Below are 18185 nucleotides of genomic sequence, written 5' to 3'. Positions count from 1 at the left end.
TGATCCAATCTCAGGAAGGATTGAGCTGGGTGGTTCCAAGAGGACCTATGTTCAAATCCCCCTCCTGCCTGTCTGATCTTAGACAAGTCTGTGCTAGCTCAGCTCATAGGACCATAGACCTGGAAGTGGAAGGGACTCCAGAGACTGGTCACTCCTTTATTTTAGAGCTAAGAATGCTTAGGACTAGGAAAATTCTTAATTTATACCTATAGCACATCTCAGAGGTAGGATTTGAACACAGCTCCTCTGACTCCACAGCTCATGCTTTTCCCACTATATCAAAGTAGCTTAATCCTTCCTAAGGTTGGAGGATAAGGTGAGACCAAGGAGTCACATTATTGTTTTCTGTTTGCCTGTTTGTTTTTTTCTGGATCTGTCAGAAACTTTCTCTGAGGAATCTCTCTCCTCCAGTGCTGACCTTGGGTTACCTGCTGAGGGCATTGAGGGGATCACAGGTGTCTGAAACAGGCTGGGAGCCCAGGGCTCCCTCCCTCCAAGGCTGCCTCTCCAACCCACTTCATCAGGATACTTCTCTCCAATTCTAAATCTACCATCCCCCAAAGTTTTTAGGTTTCAGATTTCTTTTGTAGTTTTTTTTTTCTTTCCAGAGGTAATTTAGCCCAGCTGCAGAATTGGGAGGATTAAAAAAGCTTTACTTGCAGAATTCTTATCTTGCAAAGGTTGGGCGCTGGGCTGTTCTCATAATTTACTGGAGTACTGTTTTCTCCTCTGGGCAAATTCACTTGTTTGTAATACGCAATAACTTCTTTTCCCTGCTGCCTTCCATAAAGGTCTAGACTTGTCTCCTGCAGAATGCCTCTTGGACTCCTCAGATACTGGCTCCTGCCTTGACTCATGTCTTAGGAGAAAAGGAGTTTGATAAGTTGGCATTGCAGTGAATGAATGGAATGGTTCTATCCACTGCCAAACATTCTGACTGCTATTCATCTGGCACTGACACTAGATCAGAACTTGCAAGGACTCCATCCTGTAGAAGGACCTTCCCCATCTCTACGTGGCCCTAGACCAGGGGCTGCAGAGATGTTTAGGTGAGGGAAACTACTCACAATGTGCCCCATTCTTGTGAGCAGTTGGGAAGTACATCGGATTGGGGGTCAGTACACTGATGGAATGACATTTTAGTTACTTGAAGCCCTCCCCCTTCCATGCCTCACTTTCTCCTCTGTAAAATGAGATTACACTAAACCAGGAGTTCTTAACTTCAGGTCCATGGAAGCCAGTTTGTGGATGGATTTTAGAGAGCCTGTGAACTTAGATAGACTTCAATCATAAATGTAGGCACCAAAATGGCATTTGGAGAAGGGCTGAGCCTAGATTATTGCAAACAGAGTCCGGGACACATTAAAAAAGGTGGCGGAGCCTGCCCTGAGGGTAAAGATCCCACAGGTGCCTCTTGCTCTAATGAGCAGAGAAATGAGCAAACTTTCCTCCTAATTCTTGCTGCCAGATTCTCTCCAGATCCTAAGAAGTCTAACATTTCCCACCTCTCTTAGAGTTTTCCTAATAACTTTCATTTTCTTTTTTCTTTTTTGGCAAGGCAGTGGGGTTCAGTGACTTGCCCAAGGTCACTCAGCTTGGTCATTATTAAGTATCTGAAGTCACATTTGAATTCAGGTCCTTCTGACTCCAGGGCAATGCTCTATCCACTGTGCCTTCTAGATGCCCCATAACTTTCATTTTCAAAGCACTTTCAGTTAAAAAAAAACAAGCAAACAAACTAAAACATGTTCATTACTCACAGTCTGCATATGGAGTAGGTAGTGCAAATATAAGCTTCTTGTTTTATAGAAGAGGAAACTGAGCTTCAAAGAAGGGAAATGACCCACCGAGCGTTCCAGAACCAGGCAGCTGCAGAGCCAAGATTCCGGGTTGACCATTCCTTCCACTCTGCTAAGAATGAATGAATGGATGGATGGAAAGATGGATGGGTGAATGAATGGATAGGAGGATGGATGGATGGAAGATTAAATGGATGGATGGATGGATGGTTGCATAGATACATGAATAGACCACAACTAGATAACACTTTGTGCCAACCTCTGAGCTATGCTGAGGATACCATCACAGAATTGAAGCAGTTTGCCCTCAAGGAGTTTAGATTCTAATTTGGGAAAGCATGTCCAAGGGAATAGTGTTCAGGGAAGTCAAAATGGTGACTGGAGCATCAACATGTTTTTTTCCAGAACAATGATAGGATAGTAATGTTGATGGGATTTCTGAGCCCGAAGCTAGAGGTCGAAGTTGAGGGTGGGGGTGGGCAGGATTTTGCACTAAGAGGAATGGCAATCTGGACAGAGTGGATAGTGGGAGGGCACATGACCTTAAATAAGTGAGTGAGGCAGGAGCAGGATCCAAGAAATGTCAAATTAGTCTGGAAGAAATGAGCTTGGGGAGGGCCAGTCAAGATTAAGTGGTGGAGGGTGGTTTTGTTTTTTACCCCAGATGATTACCGAGAGAATATATCTCTATAGAAAGGGAGGGAGATATTATCAAGTACCTACTGTATACCAGGCATTGTACTAAGTGTTCTGCAAATACCATCTCTTTGATCTTTAGCAACCCTCTGAAGTAAGCTATATCCCCATTTTCATAGGTGAGGAAACTGAGGCTGAGAGACATTGGGTGACTTGACCAAGGTCAAACATTGAGGAAGTATTTGATCCTCATTTTGAACTCAGGTTTCCCAGATACCAGACTCAATGCTCTATCATACATAAAGGATATACACACACATACACACCCTCCATTGTATAGAAGTAACAAGGAAATGTTCACAGCTTATATTTTTGGGGTAGTTCTTGACTTCTTCCCTCCCCTCCCCTTCCCTGTTGAATTCCTTATGACTGACTGTACATTAAAGATGAGTTGATCTGATTTGGGTAGAATGAAATTCCACAATGAAGCAAGTGATTTATAGGGTATTTTCCACAATATTATGTACAGTGTTGTACAGATAAAGAAATTGAGACTCAGAGAAATGAATCAACCAGGGTCAAAAGGGTGACATGACAAATCCATCTGATACCATGATTTTCTCATGCCATTTACATATGGTGGAATAGCAAGTAGTCTACCTGACTTTTTTTGCTGGTATCTGTCTGGATAATATTGTATCAGAATCATCATGGTGGGATGGAAAGATTTGGAAGTGGATGGCTCAGGCTTGAATCTGTTCTTATCACATATGAGACCTTGGACAAATTCCTTAAATTCTCTGGCCTTGGTTTCCTTATCTGTAAAATGGTGGAGGATTGGACTAGATAATTTCTGAAGTCCCTTCAAGCTCTAAATCTCTAAATCTAGAATCCAAGTCTCAACTGATTTAAGGGTCTGTAACTCAACAAGATCCTTGTTTGTGAACCCAAACAAGAAATTCAGCAAGAGCAATTGTATGGAGACAAGCCTGTTCTTTGTCCCTGCCATTGCTCGCCCTCCCCCTCCTTTTTTTTGTGGTGTTGAGGAACACGAACCTTTTCATGGAGAAGGAACTCTTTCTTATCCTCCTTTTTGAGGTAACCATTGTTCTGTGGAGTTCATGAGACAGACAAAAGGCAACCTGGCTTGGTGTCTAGAGCCCAGGGTAGGTCTTGGAGTCGGGAAGACGAGAGTTCAGATCTTGTCTCTGATACCTGTTGGCCGTGGGCAATTTACTTGGCCTTTTAGTGTCTTGGAAACCTCCCTAAAACTGTAAATTGCACACACACACACACACACACACACACACACACACACACACACACACACACACACACACACACAAAGATATATTGTCTCTGCAGTTATTGTCTCTCATCCCGAGAGAAGATGCACAGAAGTCACCTTAGAAAAGGCTTCCATCTTCCCAATGGCCTACATGACCACGATGTCCTCTAATCTGTAATTTTTCAGTCTTCTCCTTTAGCCTACAAAGTCTACAAAACTTTGTATCATTTCAAAAGAAAAAAAACCATGAAACTATGAGACTGTTGTTGACAGCAGGGATTAAGGGGGGATTTACAGTATTTATTTTGACATAAATGTGGTTCTCTGAGACTGCTGGCTAAGACATAAGGAAGACAAGGAGTGACTAGTAGTTAAGCATTCCTTCACCTGGAGGTACGTATCCTGAGCATGATTCTGGGGCCACTGGGGCAGAGGAAAAGTTGGATAAAATGGAATGGCAACCCCCCTGGAACCTGTGTTCTAGGAGGATGATTCATTGGGAATAGGGATTAGCACCAGGGCAGATTGCCATTCATTGCCCAGGACAATGGGAGGTTAAGACACTTGCCCAGAGTCACACAGGTAGGTCTTGAACCTTGGTCTCCTGACTCTTGGATCAGTTTTCTAGCCACTATGAAGATAGCCCTTAGGGAGGAGGCATAGTATTACTTGATTCATGAATTAGATGAAAGAGATCTCTGTGAGAACAGAGGGAGTGTCTCTACCAATGGTGGAAACCAGTGAAGGCTTACTGGAAGAGAAGGTATTCGTTTTAAAGGATGGCTAATAGGGGAAAGTGGAAGGAGCATTGGTTTTACTATCAGAGATTCTAGGTTCAACTGTCTAATTGTGGGACCTTGGGCAATTCACTTTGAGCCTCCCCAGGCCTCAGTTTCCTCATCTGTAAAGTGAAGGGATTAGACTCTCTAAAGACTGTTCCAACTCTAAATCTGTGATCCTCAGGCCTGTAGATTTGCAGAGGAAGGGGGTGGGGGAATGTCAACAAATGGGAGCTGGATGGGCATTCTTAGCATAGGGAATGGAAGGAGGTAAGAGATTATACTCCGTGTTGCAGGGCTTCAGGTGTGTGTGTGCTCTTTGAGAACAGCACCACGGAGGGGCCAAGACTGGCTGGTATATAGATATAGGACAAGAATATGAGATTAAGCGAGAGCTACATTCCAGGCAGCTAGGTTGCTCAGTGGTTAGAACGCTGGATTCAGGAAGACCTGAGTTCAAATATGACCTCAGATACTTCCTAGCAGACTGTGAGCAAGTCATTTAACCCTATTTGCTTCAGTTTCCTCTTCAGTAAAATGAATTGGAGAAGGAAATGGCGAACCACCCCAGTATCCCTGCTAAAATGGGGAGCTGGACATGACTGAAACAACTTATGTAGGGCCTTGAATGCCAGAAAGAGGAGTTTTAACCTTACAAAATAGGCAGGAAGAACGAGTGTAGAATTTTGATTCAAAAAGTGAGTTCATGTGACTATAGATTCAAAGCTGGAAGGGACCTCAGAGACCATCTAGTCCAACTTCCCCATTTTTCAGATGAAGAAATTGAGGCACAGCAAGTTTAAGTGACTTGACTAAAAGCATGCAGTAAATTGCAGAAGTAGGTCTTGAACCCAGACCTCAGACTCCAGAAAGAGCATTGGTACTTTTCATTGCTGGGTCTCACTGCTCCTCTAGCACCACATCCCTCACCCTATATTAGTTTTTGAATCTAAGTACAGGCCTGTGTATTTATTTTTTCCAAACCTTTATTCCATTAGATTCTGCCCAATGTTCTAACTTGCCCAAATGGATTTGGATCCTGGTTTTGCTTTCTTTTCAATTGATTACCATTATATTATAATATAATTGAAAACATTTATAAAAATGTTGAAAAGCCTCGGATCAGGGGCAGCTAGGTGGTAAAGTAGAGAGAGCTCCAGCCCTGGAGTTAGGAGAACCTGAGTTCAAATCTGGCCAAGACATTTAATAATTACCTAGCTGTGTGACCTTGGGCAAGTCACTTAACCCCATTGCCTTGGAAAAAAAGCCAAAAGTAAAAGTAAAAATTCAAAATTTCTGTGTCATGACATTTCCCTGTGCCAGTTGAGTAATTCTGTTTAAAAAATGGAAGTAGGGTTAGCATAATCTGATTTTATAAACCCCTCCCAGTTCCCAATGATCATCATTTCCCTTTTTAAAAAGAAATAATTTTTGAAAGTTTTTGTTTTTTTATATTTCTTAAATTTCTCCCTGTATCTCTTCCTCCCAGAGAACTGTTCTTTATAAACATGAAGAGGGGGAAAATCTCAGCACAACCAATCAATACATCAGAGGGGAAAATCATGATATTATATCCAAAATCATGACCCATAAATCCCTTTTCTCAACCTGTGCTAAGAAGTGGGGGAAATATCTTCTTCTGTTTCTTCTTCAGCAACAGGCTTGTTCTTTATAATTTCTCAGCATTTGTTTTTGGTTATTTGGTGACTGCTCTTTTCTCCATTTCCTTGTTTTCCTGGTTTTCCTGCCTTTACTTTCATCAGTTTTCATGCTTTTTTGTATTCATCATTTTCATTGTTTCTTATAGCAAAGTCTTATTCCACTACAATAATGGAATTAGTTAATTTATTTACTCATTCCTTAGTTGATGAGCATTTACTTGGTTTCCATTTTTTTTTTTAGGTTTTTGCAAGGCACTTTTGTCTTTTTTAAGTACTCACTTTTTAAGTACTCACCAGGCATCTCTTCAAAAATGCAATCTAGACTTTTTCTAGGAATGGAAGAAATACAATTTATTGACTTAAGTTTAAAGACTCCACTTTCTTCCCCCTTTTGAAAGCTGTGATTTATTTTTATTGGTGTACCAGTCCTATGGTGTCCCTGTTGTTCCCCATGGCTTTTAAAAGGACTCTGACAATGTCTCAGAAATCACAGCCACATTTTCTTTCAGGATCCTGGGATAGATTTTATTTGGGCCTTGGTCTTGTTTAAAGAAGGCAGCTGGGCAGAAACAGTTTGAGTTGGAAGGACTAATTTGGAATTATGCATAGCTGTCCTGCTCCTACTTTCTCTGATCCCTGGCAAGGAGTATTCTCACCTTTCCTTGAAAACTTCACTTCCCATTCCACTTTGAAATAGCTCTAATTCTTGGAATGTTATTCTTCTTCCAGCCCAAAGCAGCTTCTTTTCGACTTCCCTCTCCTGGCTCACAGTTCTTTTCACCCCCACCCCACATAGCTCTAATCCATTTCCATGGGACAGTCCTTCAAACACTGGGTGAAGGCTATCAATGCCTCTTAAGAAGACTTGAGTCTTCCATTCTCTCATCTCAATAGCCTCAGCTCCTTCATCTCCAGTCCTTTGAATTAGCTCCTGCTCCTCCTCCTCCTCCTCCTCCTCCTCCTCCTCCTCCTCCTCCTCCTCCTCCTCCTCCTCCTCCTCCTCCTCCTCCTCCTCCTCCTCCTCCTCCTCCTTCTGCAAGGCAGTGGGGTTAAGTGGCTTGCCCAAGGCCACACAGCTAGGTCATTATCGAGTGTCTGAGGCTGCAATTTAGGTCTTCCTGACTCCAGGGCAGTGCTCTATCCAGTGTACCACCTCGCTGCCTTGAATTACCTTCTTCTTAATTATCATCTTAATAGCCCTTTTTTTTGGACATTCTCTAACAAGTCAGTGTCTTTCCTAATGATGGATCCCATAGCTGAGCACAGCATTCTAGATCTGGTCTAACTAGTACACAGTGTGGTCAAACTCATCCCTCCCAAGAGGGAAGTAGCTGAGTGTAGTGTTAGCATTATAGAGGCTGCCATATTTCACTATTAATGCAGTCTACTTAGGCCCCACGGTCTTTTTCAGAGAAACTGTTTATAGCTACACCTTTTCTAATCCCCATGTTCTTTCAAAAATCTTGCAGGGTCTCCTAGTTCCTTAAATGTTTATTTATGGTTTATTATTTATGGTTCCTCTAGGCCTGAAAACTTGAATTAACCAGCCAGTTGGATATTATCAGGAAAGGAAACTGAGGTGCTGAGAAGTGAATGATTAGCTGTCTTCCACAGCTGATGGGTGTCTGAGCTGGGACGCTAGCTTCAGTCTACCCATTGCTCCGTCCTACTGCTTCTGGGGATGGGGTCCTGTTTTAGAAGCCATTGAGATCCTCATAGACTAAGAGTGGCACAACTGCCAGGTCAGGAGTCAGAGTGCAGCTTCTCTGTTTCACTCAGAGGTCACTAGGATGAACTTTGTCACCCATTCCTTAGAAGATGGTTTTGCACCTTGACCCACCTCCCTGGAGTCCCATGGGGTGAGGGGCTAGGGCTTCTCTCTTCTGTGCTCCCACTCTTCTCCCAGGTCACTCCTTGCTGGACCTCAGATAGTTTCCTTCCAATCATTGTAGTCAGTCAAATTCCCAGACACTGGCAGGTTCAGGTGGAGTTGACTCCAGTCTCCCCTCCAGCCTTTTGGTTAGGATTTCAGGCCAGGACCACCTGCTCTTGCCTCTCAGCAGCCTTTTATTGGAGATGCAGCATGAAGTGATGGGAAAAACCCTAGGCTTGGGAGTCAGGAGAGATCTGGGTTTGAATGTGGCTCCTGGAATGTTCCTCATATGAAAATTGGGATGACTTTCTTCCTTACCAGGTTCATTGTAAGGATGCAATGAAGTTAATGACTAGAGATAATTAATCTATTCTAAAGAAAGATACCCATGTCAGCCATTGTTATTGAGGACCCTCCCATGCCATTTTATATTTGTGTTCTACAGCATCGATCAGCAAGTAGTTATTAAACATATACATGGGGGGGGGCTAGGTGGCACAGTGGATAGCGCACCAGCCCTGGAGTCAGGAGGACCTGAGTTCAAATGCGACCTCAGACACTTAATAATTACCTAGCTGTGTGACCTTGGATAAGTCACTTAACCCCATTGCCCTACCCCCCCCCCCCCCCAAAATCACATACATGTATTAGTCTCTAGGCTAGGTGCTAGGAACATTTCCTGCCCTCATGTAGATTATGTTTTAAAAAGGAGGGACAGACTACAAATACTTAGGGTTGTGTATTTAAATCTCCACAGATAGAGAAAGGCCCTGGTAGTTGGGGAGCCAGGGAAATGTCCTACAGAATGGTGCCTGAGCTGAGCAGAAGGGAACTAAAGGGTGCGTGTGTGTGTGTGTGTGTGTGTGTGTGTGTGTGTGTGTGTAGGAAGGAGGGTGCACATTCCTGGCATGGAGCCAGCCAGTGCAAAGGAGAGGCAGGAAATAGAATGTGTGTACAGAATAGCAAGAAGGCCACTTGGGCTCCACCAGAGAGAGCATGGAGGGAAATCATGGGGTCATGAAGGGCTTCAAATAAAGGTGTGATTGTTTCAGGTGTGTATGAGTTTTCATGATCCCATTTAGGGTTTTCTTGGCAGGGATATTAGGGTGGTTTGCCATTTCCTTACCCAGCTCAGTTTACAGATGAGGAAACTGAGGCAGACAGGGTGAAGTGATATGTCCAGGGTCATACAGCTAGTGAGTACTGAAGCTGGATTTGAACTCATGAAGGGGAGCCTTCCTGACTCCAGGCCTGGGGCTCTGGGCACTGTGGCACCACCTGCACCAAGTCAAACACAAATAAGTCTGTGTTTGATTCTAGAGGCAAGGGGGTCCCAGAAGCTAATTGAGCAAGGGAATGTCATGGTCAAGCCCAAGCTTTAGGACATCCCTTTGGAGAGGGGAGAGGCTGGAGGGCAACTAATTAGGAGACTGTGAGGGGAGACAAGCTAGGAAGTGATGTGGGGTAGTGACTGTGTACATAGGAGGACCCTCCTGGAGGGGAGTAGGGAAAGACCAAACCTGACAATCCCCAAGTTATTAATTTACAGAGGCCAATCCCTTTGAGGACTTCCTCTTAGTATGATTTCTGGAAGGTAGCTTTTTCCTAAGTTCTGTGGGGTTCATTTCCTTTTCCTCCAGAAGTCCTTTTAATTAGCTGTCCTCTTGAACAACACATCCATACTCTGGGTGGTTTCTAGTGTTCTGGGGCTCCTGAAAGAAAGACTTTGATTCAAATCCAGCTTCAGATGCTTACTAGCCATGTGGCTCTGCCCAAGACACTCTTGGTTTGCTGTTTCCTCACCTATTAAATGGGAGAATAACAGCATCTACCTTGCAGAGTGCTGTGATACAATCATTGTAAAGGGCCTAGGCCAGCATTTAGTACACAGTAGGTGCTCTGAAAATGCTTATTTCCATTCTACTCTCCACAATGAGAAAATATCAACCAATAAATGCTCATGTTATAGCCATCGTGGAAAGAGCTTTGGATTTGGAGTCAGATCTGGCTCTTCTTGCTAGCCATGTGTGTGACCTTGGGTGAGTCAATTCTCCTCTCCTGGCCTTGGTTTTTTCCCTCTCTAAAATAAAACCTGGTTCTTAATGTTTACTGTGAGTAGTTGATTCCCACTCTACCCCCATGATAACCAGGTGGAGGAAGAAGAAAATGAACAGACTAAACTACAGGAGAATGGTGAGGCAGGGATCCCAGAAGCCTGATTGTGCTGACCCAGGAACAGAAATGTGGAATGTTAGAGGTCTGGTGATATTATCCTGTAGAGGACTGATCCAGCTCTCCCCTAGTCCAGAGCTCTCATCTCTGCCATTTGACAAGGGTCTCTTACTATCATTTGATTCCTCCCTGATAAAGAACAATCATGCCATCTTTGAATGGAAGGTTACACAATCACCTGCCTTGGACCCTCGTGTTGTTTCTTTGTGGTTAAGCATAACACTTTAATAAGTCATGGTTGGAAAAAAGGGGGGAGGTTGGATGCCATGATGCTTTCATGAGATCCCTTTCAGGTCTACATTTGTGGTACTGTTGGGGCTAACTGCTTAAGAAGGGTCGGTTCTTTGGCATTATAGGAGGTCAAAACAAGGAAGGTTCCCTGGGGGCTACAGTGGATTTCAGTGCATATAGGTCTCTTATGAATTGTAGGTCTCTTTTCAAGAGATCAGTTATGATAAGGAAATCATTTTAGGAAGGTCAATAGAAATGAATAGATCTTAGATGTTATCTGAAAAAATAAGTGGAAGTCCTTACATGGTTGTATGACACATGTATGAGTGACCCGTCCATGTATATAGATATTGCCAAGGCTCCACCAAGGTTCAGTGGGTGCCTAGGCTGTTTCCCAGATGACCGGAAGCCAAGGTGCCCATCTGAGAGGCTTCAGTTTCTCAAACCCTAGGGGGGTGTAGAAGGGCAATAGCTAATACTGAAGCTTTTGTCCGATGAAGTAGAGTCTTTTTGAATTCTCATGGGCACAGTCTCCCGTCCTTCATTCAGGTGGCTCCAACAGGGCAGGGGACCTACTTAATAATCCGGAGGCTTCACCTACCACTCTACCACTTCCAAGGATCCAACTCAGCACCTTCTGGTTCTCAGTGACTCATCTTTTCATTTACTAGGGAAAAACTCACCAAATATCCCTTGTAAGATCTCTAGTGCTCATTTAATCATCTCTTAGTCTCCAAAGATCTGGACTTTCATTGTGTGAATTTTACAGGCTCAAGATTTAAGACAGTTAAATGCAAATGAGTCTTCAATTAACTCCAGTGTAGTAGCCATCATCCCTGACATGTTTCTTTATATTGAATTTTACCATCCTTTATCAATTGATTTAATTCTTTTTCTTTACTCACACATCCTTTTTGCCCTGTTTAGCATCAAATTGCTACATGCGAGAGGGCAGAACCTTAAAGCGAACATATGATATGTATAATGATACAGAATATCAACCAAGGGATACAGTGATAAAGCAAAAACTGCTCCTGCCCTCCAGGAGCTTCCATTCTGATGGGGGAAGACCTCATGTGTCTAGATAGTCACATACCAGATAGAGATGGAGCAGGTGCAAGGCACCCTTAAAGGACTCTAGCAGCTGAAGTCCTTGGGCAAAGCTCCTGTGGAATGTGTTGCTTGAGCTAAATCTTAAAGGAAAGCAGGGGTTATTCTCAGAGGGTGAATTGAGGAGAAAGCATTCTAGGAATGGGGAACAGCTGGTGCAAAGGTATGGAGATGGCAGATGGAATATTACAAATGGAGACCAGCAGATGGGCAGTAGGGTCAGATTGCAGAGTCATGGAGCAGAGTAGCAGGTCAAGAGTTTGTGAAAGGGCGGCTAGGTGGCACAGTGGGTAAAGCACCAGCCCTGGAGTCAGGAGTACCTGGGTTCAAATCTGGTCTCAGACGCTTAATAATGACCTAGCTGTGCGGCCTTGGACAAGCCACTTAACCCCATTTACCTTGCAAAAACCTAAAAGAAAAACCCTAAATACTAAACACAGAAGTTTACCCAGTACTAGAGGGTGACAATGTCAGACTCACCCTTTAGGAAAGTCACTTTGGCAGCACCATGGAGGATGAGCTGGAGTGGGGAGAAGACACAAGGTGAGAGAGCAATTTAGAGGGCTGCTGCTGCAACAGTCTGAGGGAGAGGACTGAGCTAGGGTGAAGGCTGCTTGAGTGTCAAAAAGAGGACATATCCAAGAGATGTGGAGAAAGAATGACAAGATTTAGCAACTTGTGACCCTGGACAAATCACTTGACCCCATTTGCCTCAGTTTCCTCATTTGTAAAATGTGATGGAGAAGGAAATGCTAAACCATTCCAGTATCTTTGCCAAGAAAATCCCAAGAAAACCATGCCAAAAATCATGAAAGCTCATATATGACGGAAACAATAACAGCAGTATTTTATTTAAAACCGCCTAATAAATGCTGACAGACTGGCTGACTGACGACTGTCCTCAGCATCATCCTGATCACCTCACTCCCTCACTTCACATAAGCAGTGCTTGTCAGAGCTTGCTGCCCTTTCTTCCACAACATCATTACCCGCGCTGCCCTGCTCCGTTCAGCTATAACTTCCTAACTGGTCTCCCTGCCCAGTTTCTCATGACCGCAGCCCATCCTCCACACTGCTGCCAAAGGGACTTTATTTCATTATATGGTTTCCCTAGTCAGCAAGGCCAGTATGATACAGTAGAAACTCCTGTTTCTATAGAAAGGTGACCCCAGCCAGCCTTTCCAGCCTCGTTAGTCATTGCTCCCCCTCTCACCCTGCAGTCCAGCCAACCTGGTCTCCTCTCAGTTCTTCAGTGATGCTCTCCCTTCTCCTCCTGGTGCTCTAGGACTGGTTGGTCATCCTCTCTGGGAAGGATGCTCCCTCTCTCCCTCAGTCTCACAGAATTAGCTCAAAAATGGATCTTCCTATGGATAGCATGTCCCATACCTGCAAGTACGCTCCTTCCCTCGACCTGTCTTTAACACCATTTGTCCTTAATCACTTGATCTATAAAAGCAGAGATGCTTCCCTAGGTCTCTGTGTTGTCTCTCATTAGAATATAGATTCCTTAAAAGTGAGGACTGTTTCCTACCTTGTAGTTGTATCCCCAGTACCTAGCAGAATACTTGCTACATAGTAGGTGTCTAATAAATGCTTAGTAATTGATTGATGCACAGAGCTGATCATTGATCTCATCGGAGCTGATAAAATGGCCAGGTGAGAGGGTGTGGGAGAGTCATCTAGCGGGCTCATCCTGAAGATCCAGGAAAAAAAGAACCAATTGAAAGAGGAAAGGTGGTCAGCCATGCCACATGTGGCTGAAGCAGCCCCCAAGGGTGGGGCCTGGGAAAAGATCACTAAGCTTGGGCAATTCCCAGATCCCTGGTGACTTTGGAGAGGTTGGATTGTGTTGACTGGAAGTTCAATTTCTTATGCAAATCTTTCTAACAGTCCCTTCCAGTCCTGATGTTCCAGAGCAGTAGAAATTCTTGTGGCTGGCTCAGTTCCTCCCCCAGCAGCTGGGTTTTTTTTGCCAGGGGCGGGAGCCTCCCATCACTGAGTGATTCTGGGAAGTCTCCTGACTTGCCAGAGCTCCTTTGGCTTCTCACCCTCCTTCAGACATTGCGCAAAGGCCTGTTTCTTTTTCGATGGTCTCAGCGCCTTCCTGGCCAAGGAAGGAGGTCAGCCTCCTGTGCTAAGTTCTCAGCGAGGGGCTGGGTCGGGCCTTTTCTTCAGCATTTGTGTTGGGAGGGATCAAACTCTGGCAGATCATTCAAGTCTTGAGGGCTTCAGGTGGCAGTGGGGTTTGGGTTTGGATTTTTTCTGCTAAAGAGACATCACCCAGAAATGGCAATGAAACTCAATTAGTGGTGGCTTGGCTCCTCCAGTAGGGGTGCCATGGTGCAGCGTGCCAAGTCTAAGACTGGAGTTCAAATCAGACCTTAGAGCTTACTGGCTGTGTGACCCTGGGCAAGTCACTTAACCCTGTTTCTTCAGTTTCCTCATCTGTAAAATGAACTGGAGAAGGACACCCTGCTCTGCCAGCATCTTAAATGGGGTTGTGAAAAGTCAGACAGGGCTGATAAGAGCTCTGGGGAGCAGGTTTGTAACTTTGAACATGGCTAAAATTCCCAGCAACTCCTTCCCAGAGAGACAAGACATCCCATTCACCAAGGCATCTCCTCCATCCTCTTGGTTCTTCCTGGAGTGACCCTTCACCTAACCCTGAGGCTGGATGTACACCGAGCATGACCAGGACCTTTACCCTCATTCTAATTTCATTGACAAGATGTCAATGGTCCAGATTTCTAAAACCCCATCCAAGTTTTGGGGTATCAAAGTGGGTTTTCTGGAATGATGCTACCAGGTCACTTTGACCTCCCAAGGGCTTCTGGGGGCCAGATTCCCCATCCTCTCTATTCTCTACTCTGCTGTCCCATAGTTCTGGTGTCCTCATCAGCCCATGAATTTCCAGAGATAAGGTGCTTACAAAAAGCCACTAAGTCACTGGGGAGTTCTACTGACCAGGGTTAAATTCTAAAACCAGAGAAACCCATCCTTTCCATCTTCTTCAAAGAGGAGAAGTGACTCATTATAGGGGCTTAGCCCTAGAGCCGGAAGGGCCCTCAGAGACATCTAATTTAACCCCTCACTTCACAGATGAGGAAAGTGAGGCCCAGGGAGGAGAAAATGACCTCAGAGTCACACAGAAAGTAAGTTCTGGAACTGAGATTGGAACCCAGGTCCTCTGAACTCGTCCAGGGTCCCACAGATAATAAGTAGCAAAACTGGAATTCCAAGTCAGGCCTTCAGATTTAATGTTGGATGAAGAAGCCTGAGAGGTTTTTCAGCTCACTCAGTCATACAAACTCTGACTCCAAATCCCTCCCCCTTCTTTCCATTGCCCCATGCTTCCTTGCCTCTAGAAACATTAAAAAAAAATTTTTTTTATTTATTTAAGACAATTTAAATGACTTGCCAAGGCCACACAGCTAGGTAATTATTAAGTGTCTGAGGCCGATTTGAACTCAGGTTCTCCTGACTCCAGGCTCAGTGCTGTATCCACTTCGCCACCTAGCTGCCCTGTATAGAAACCTTTGGTAATGGTAGGTGATGTGGTAGTGGCCAGTACATTCCTGGAGATCAAGGCCCCTGGCCTCCAAGCTGGGCTTCATCTGGAGGGGTGGCAGAGACAAGGCTGTAGCTTTAGATTTGCAAGGGAACAGATCCTAAGAGTCTGTGGCTGCCAGATAATCTGATTGTTTGTCAGCCGGCATCTGAGAATCGAATTTTCTTGAGGTCTTGAGGCTATTTGATTCCTGGAAGAGCCTGGATACACACTGGAGCACACGTCTTCCTAAGCTCCTTTAACATTTGAGCAGTAAAACAGTGTCCTTCCTTAGGAAGGAAATGTAGATTGATTGTTTAATTTGGGTGGTAGAGTGTTGGAGTTTCTGGAAGGCAGTCAATTGGAGCTCCAAAACCTTGATAAGAAGCCCAGGCCCAGCATAAGCCGAGACCACGTGCATCCTTATATCTGGCAAAATCAGATAGCATAATAGCGATAATGACAATAATATTATTATTACTATAGACATTTATAATTGGTTCAAAGGATAGAATGATAGCTCTAGCAGAGGAATATTACTTGTGTGACTCTGGGCAAAGCACTTAATCTCTCTGCCTCAGTTTCTTCATCTGTAAAATGGAAATAATCATACCTACCTCCTAGATTTGTAATGAAGCAGAGAAAATATCTATAAAGCACTTTGCAAATCCTAAAGAGCTAAGTCAATATGAACTAATTGCTGGCTACTTTGATAATTAATTATTGTGAGTAATAACGAATATATAGCTATATACTATATTCCATAGCTCTTTAGAGTTTACAATGCACTATCGCTGTCTGTATTTATCAAGTTACATCTCATTTGATATTTATAACAATACACTGAGGTAAGTACTCTTATTAGTACTTCCATTTTAAGATGAAAAAATTCAATCTAAGAGGGGTTAAGTGACTTGCTCAGGGTCTCCCAACCAATCAATTGCTGAGGCCAGATTGCTCATTTCAGCTCTGGTGTTCTCTGAATCAGAGTTTAGCAATTGATTGGGGGTTTTAAATTTAACTTTTGATACCTAGTGCCTCCAGGGAGGATTAAATTTAGACAGGATTCTTGCCGGCTGGTCTTGGGGAAATGGAGATGCAGATGGGATACTATGGGGTGAGGAACATTATGTACACTGTCAGACTCAGTTAATATTTTGAATAGTTTTGCTGAGTGGGTTTTTTTGGGGTTTTATGTTTTCTCTCTTTTAATAAAGAATAGTCCTACATACGGGAAGGGTAGGAACATATCTGGAAATGAAGGTGATATAAAAACCAAAGATCTCCATAGCATTTTTTAAAAAGATTGTATTTATTTTGAGTTTTACAATTTTCCCCCTAATCTTACTTCCCTCCCCCCACCCCCCACAGACTCCATAGCATTGTTAAAAAGGTCATGGGAATGTGGGGGACATCTACCGCTTTTTAAAATTTGGTCCAGATTTCATTATTGGGGTATCCATAAAGATGCGCAGCTCTCTTGCAGCTTAGTCTTGGTCAAACGGCTGGAGCCCTAACTTTGTAATTCAGTGACTTTGCTCACCCAAAGGTGTCAGATGTGGAAACTGAACTTCCATCCCCCATCTCTCAGCCCCTAAGGCAGGCTCTGTATCCATTATCTCCTCGATTTAGAATCAGGATGCTCAGGAGGCAGCTAGGGATAGAGCACTGGCCCTGGAGTCAGGAGGCCCTGAGTTCAAATCCAGCCTAAGGTACTTAATAATTATCTAGTTGTGTGACCTTGGGCAACTCACTTTATCCCATTGCCTTGAAAATCTCCCCCAAGCCCCCCCCTCAAATAATTAGAATGCTTTTTAGAGATCCCTGAGCCCAAGCCTCTTATTTTACTTGTGAAGAAACTCATCCCAGACAGGTGTTGTCTTGCCTAGCAAGCTTCTGAGGCTCAAAGCCAGGTCTTCATGACCCCCTAATTCAATGCACTATCTATTACACTACACTGTCTCTCATCCCTTATGATAGCAAACCAGGTGATTTTCTTTTTTCTTTTACTCATTGTTATGAAGCAAAACCCAATGAAAAAGACATTTATGTGAGTCAGAGACCAGATCCTCCTGCTCTGGAAAGGTTGGGATGGTTAAAGAGAGAAAACCTTGTAGTTCAAGAATGAAGGAAGGTGGGAAGGAAAGAGAGAGAAAGCTGGGGAAGAGTGTCTCTGACTCTGAGCCTTTCTCAGGGGATCCCCGGTGACTGATTAAGCAGAAGTATCTTCCAAGGACCCTGAGAAACTTGGTCAGAGGGGAGAACTTGAACCTAGGCCAAGTCATGGACTCAGGTCCCTCCTGAGTTGCTGCCAAGGACATACCTAAGGGCTCCTGTCCCTGAAGTGGGGAGGCAGGGAGCCAAAGGACCCTGAGACAAGGAGAAAACATGGAACTTGGGGCCAAACCTCTCTCAGGCAAGAGCTTTAACCAGTTGATGGAACTTGCCCAACACAAAGCTGGTTGATTGACTGTCTGACAGCCTGCACTACTGACTATTCAGAAACCATGTGACTGTTTATTAGCAAGCTTCTCCCTTTCACACAGGCGCCATGAGGATGCCACCCAATGGGGCCTGGAGCCCTGCCAGGCCAACTCACCTTTCTCGTGGCTGTGGCCAACCTCACCTGGGAGTCAGGAAACCTGGACTCTCCTCTCAGTTCTAGCACTGACCTTCACTCCCTGGACCTCAGTTTCTTAATCTGTAAAATGAGGGCATTGACCTAAATGACAAGAGCCTGAGAGGACCCAGAAGGAAGGAGAGGAATGATCTGCATTGGTGAACAAGACACAATCACACATCCCAGGGCCCTGAAAAATCCCCAAGCTCAGAACTGGAAGTGACTAAAATTATCCGGAACCAACAAAAGAAAGGATGCTGGCCGGATTTTATTTTTGCTGGGTTTCCTCTTTTTATTCTTCATTAAACAACTCTTCCCACGCCTATTTAGAAAATTCAATTGCTCAGTTTTAAAGAGAAAGGTAACTTCCTGGAGTTCACATAGGCAAAATTGGTTAATGAATATGAAT

The 18185-nt window shown here is 44.1% G+C and overlaps 1 protein-coding gene across 1 annotated transcript in view; it reads left to right on the top strand.

Annotated features, from left to right (window-relative positions):
* The first annotated feature begins 8722 nt into the window (after positions 1-8722).
* The window catches only part of NOD1 (nucleotide binding oligomerization domain containing 1), a 30593-nt gene continuing 21130 nt past the window's right edge, over positions 8723-18185 (top strand). Inside the window, exon 1 of the mRNA XM_074195577.1 lies at positions 8723-18137. The gene's annotated coding sequence lies outside the window, so the exon portion shown is untranslated. The remainder of the gene's footprint in view (positions 18138-18185) is intronic.

Source organism: Macrotis lagotis, chromosome 7, assembly GCF_037893015.1.
Source record: "Macrotis lagotis isolate mMagLag1 chromosome 7, bilby.v1.9.chrom.fasta, whole genome shotgun sequence".
Lineage (NCBI taxonomy): Eukaryota > Metazoa > Chordata > Mammalia > Peramelemorphia > Peramelidae > Macrotis > Macrotis lagotis.
Note: the sequence above shows the minus strand (reverse complement) of the source record. Positions and strands in the feature narration are given on the sequence as shown.